Source organism: Abramis brama (genome assembly GCF_963993115.1).
Source record: "Abramis brama genome assembly, chromosome: 3".
Taxonomy (NCBI): Eukaryota; Metazoa; Chordata; class Actinopteri; order Cypriniformes; family Leuciscidae; genus Abramis; species Abramis brama.
The window spans coordinates 12192654-12196296 of record NC_139965.1 but is presented as its reverse complement, the minus strand read 5'-3'; the positions used below and the strand labels follow the sequence as shown (position 1 = coordinate 12196296).

The following is a 3643-nucleotide window of genomic DNA, read 5'->3' as shown; positions in this document are numbered from 1 at the left end:
TAAGGAAAGTTTTTGCTCAGGTTGTTAAAATGTCCACCCAATAAAGAAATGTTCTGCGCAGCAAGAAAACAATTGACCCTTCGCAAAGACCCGCCCCCCTTAGTTACTGTCGCTATGTCCGACAAGCTACGCTGCTCTCACGCCACACCATGTTCTCACGCAGTGGAAAATACATCACGGTGCAGAGAGACTGACAACACGCTGACAGACAGGACAGACCAGGTTACTTTTCGGTTACTTTTGATATTAAACAAAGTCTCACCTTTCAAATTTGGTCATTTTTTAAAAGAAATGTAAATAAATACCGTTTTGTGGCTCTTTAATGTGTCTGACAGATCGCTATAGAGCATCAGTTAAAACTGCTCGTGAACCGATCATCTCTTCCTTCTAGTTAATTTATAACCTCAAATAAACATGAATGAACAGAAGGAATGTTGTTTTAAACCGCGTAAAGGCGTCAGTACACTCCGTTTTTCAAGTTCAAATCCTCCCATGTTAATCTGCTATCTCTCCTGACTACTTTGTCGGACAAAATGGCGGATTATGATTGGTCAGATCACCTGTCAATCAAGCGCCCTGCGAAGGGTGAATTAAGAGGGAACATTGCTTGCAACAAATTTTATTTAATTGTCTTTAAATTAAATGTCATTAAAACAGTACAGAATCAGTTTCTAAGATATCATTTTAAAGTGATTACACAAGGCATGAAGCTATATAAATATTTGTGTCCTGGTACCAGAAGATCATTTGAAAACAGTGACATCGAGTCCCATTGTAACATCTGCAAAGATTGGAATCCCAGCCTTCACTTCCAGACTAAATGTTGATGTTAAACTTTCATTCACAGACCATGACGATTTGTTGGTTATTTTCTTTGAGGTTTCAACTTTGCTTCAGAGTGATGGAGGAGTCGTTCCTGTAAGAGATGGATTTGATTCCTTCTGCAGTAACCTGTGGTATCAGTGGATAGTGGGATAGTTGAAACTGGTGAGAACTGCAGATTAAACTGCATTGAGGAACATGAATCCAATGCTGTCGATGTCTAACCCACATTTTCCTACAACTCCCAAACAATATCCAGAGCCGACATAAATGGGATATTCGGTTTTTAGATGCGACCGTGTCATCTTTGCAAAAAATCCTCTCCCCAGGTTGGTCTGGAATTTAATGGCTCCAAGACGCGTTCCCTCTCCGTTGTCCCACAGGGACAGTGAGGTGAAACACTCACCAGCCTGGAAATGGAACTCTTGATACGGTCCGGCTGGATCTCCAAAAACTTGAACTCTCCCGTCTGTAAGCCAAACCTTGACAGCCTTCACCTGCCATTCTCCCAGCCAGACGCCAATCTTCTCTAATCTGGCACCGTTGTGCTCGCCAGTCAATGAGAATCCACCACCTCCGCTTGCACCAACTAGTTGAAGAGTTGTTGGGTGGGTCATCTTTGGATTAAATCAATCTGAAAAATATCACAGAACAGAATTAGCATCAGCTTTATACTTAATTGCAGTGTTTCCCAACCCAGCTTTTAAGAATTTCTTTCTTAACTGACCCATTCATTACTGGGTCTTGAAGTGTATACGGTGTCTGAAGAGGCAAACATGCAAAATAACCAATTAGACAATTTGGCTCTGGGAACAGGGTTGGGAAACATTAGCAGCTTTTCTACTGTCAGGCCAAACAGATCTTAGAATGGTTAAAGTTAGTGTTTTGGTTTGTTTGTAATAAGTAATTTGAAAATTCATGTCCCAGTTACACTTAATGTCATTTTATTGGTTATGTAACAATACATAAAAATAAACCAAATACAATTCTATTTTGCATTTAATTAACAAGGCTATTAAATGTTCCATTTACTAAAACCAATTATCTAAAGTTAGTTTAAGCATTTACATTTATTAAAAATAATGACTAAGGTATTATACTATTAAATACTATGGTAATGCCGTAAATGAGTCCTACCTGTCGCGACATTCCCTTATGTTATAGGATAAGCTTTTTATCATAGTAAAATATACCGTTCACAAAAGAAAAAAAAAAAGAAAAAAAGGTATCGTTTAGCGTAAAACATGTTGAAGATCAGTGGGCAGGCACTCTAGAATTTTCCTGTACCCAAAAATGCTATTAATGTTACTGCATTGGACCAAAATTCTGACTTTACTCACCCAGTTTAACAACCTCAACAACAAAACAAACTGTTATTTGTGCGTTTTTTTCCACACCTGGTCAAAAATGACAGGGCAAAGCATGTGAACCTGGTATACATTAAGTTATCTGTGGTGTTTGTTTAATGTTTGTTCTGAGAACACGACACAGTTTTCCTCACTGGGATTCCTACACAACTTGCAACATTCTAAAACAACATTCGGAGGCAATAAACACTACATTAAAGCAATTCTAAAAGATGACATTATATGCGTTTGTTGTGTGTACCAAGTCAATCATCATTAGAGCGCCACCCTCAGGCTGAATAACGCAAAGAGGACATTAGTCTACTAAAAGTGTGTCTGATGTGTTCAGCCATTAGAACAAAGCTTACGAAATGTTTATCATGCGAAGACCCAGAATCTGCCCTGCCAAAATGTACGGCCAGGAGCCGCAAAACTGAGTACAATACATTTTGTGAAGAGGGGCAGGATGGCACTGGCTCTGACACACACATTTTAATTTGCCTCGTAAATTCAACATTCGTCGCCCACTATAATAAACTCACACCGCATAAACATAAATTTAAGTATACTTGCCAGTTAGTTAGTCTGATTTCAGGTGGGAACTGAAGGAGACCAGTGTAAAAACGCGCTTGGTAATGATCGAGGGCTTCCGGTATTTATACTGTCAAAGGTCTGGCCAATATTGGCGCCACCTGGAACGGTAATTGGCTACTAGCTTACATTGCCTATGTATATTGTGTAATGTGGGGAAATTTTGTTGGGTTCATTAATTGATGTTGGTATGAATTTTATATTTTTAGTGTTGATTATGGGAGGGTGCGAATTTATTTGAGACCGTAAACTTTCATACTCCCCATGGTTTTTGTAAATGGTTGACTCCAATAGGGAGGAGACAAATCTGGCGGGATTTATACAAAAATGATTAACTAGTCTATATATAGGCGGCGCAAATCTATGCATGCGCACTTTTGGTGAGCAAAGTAATGAAATAAACAGGATGATTTAAACTTATATCTGATATGCCTATACACATTTAGATTAAATATGCCACTCTCATTAAATGAGTTAAGTACTGAACTTTCATTAAATAATCAGGCCTATCCAAAAGTTACAAAAAAATGTGTCGAAATAGTGGATGCGCTGCTTTTGAACACGTTTCCTGTGGCATGCTGTGAACTTGCTGAAGACACAGCTTAATGCTCATTGGTTTAAACACCCGTGAATTGATCTCTTTTAAAACGATTGATTTCAAAACTCTGATATCATGTTTTTATGTCTTTATGTCTGTGTATAAATTATGTGTGAATATTCCCAAACTCTCTGACAGTGCGAACACATCTTTCGAATGGAAATAAATAACAGTAGGCTACTTTGGGTGTCTTGTTCATTATATTTATTTTCATATAAAAGAAACAGAACTTAAATTACATCCAGTTTATCATCAACACGGCGCATGAGCGTGAATCCCTCGATTT

The 3643-nt window shown here is 38.3% G+C and overlaps 1 pseudogene across 1 annotated transcript; it reads right to left on the bottom strand.

The window, feature by feature from the left end:
• Positions 1 to 616: 616 nt before the first annotated feature.
• Positions 617 to 2786, bottom strand: LOC311080326 (aerolysin-like protein; annotated as a pseudogene). Its single transcript, XR_014609576.1, has 2 exons — positions 2742 to 2786; positions 617 to 1456 (listed from the first exon to the last, which is right to left on the bottom strand). The product of XR_014609576.1 is annotated as an aerolysin-like protein (transcript).
• Positions 2787 to 3643: the final 857 nt, after the last annotated feature.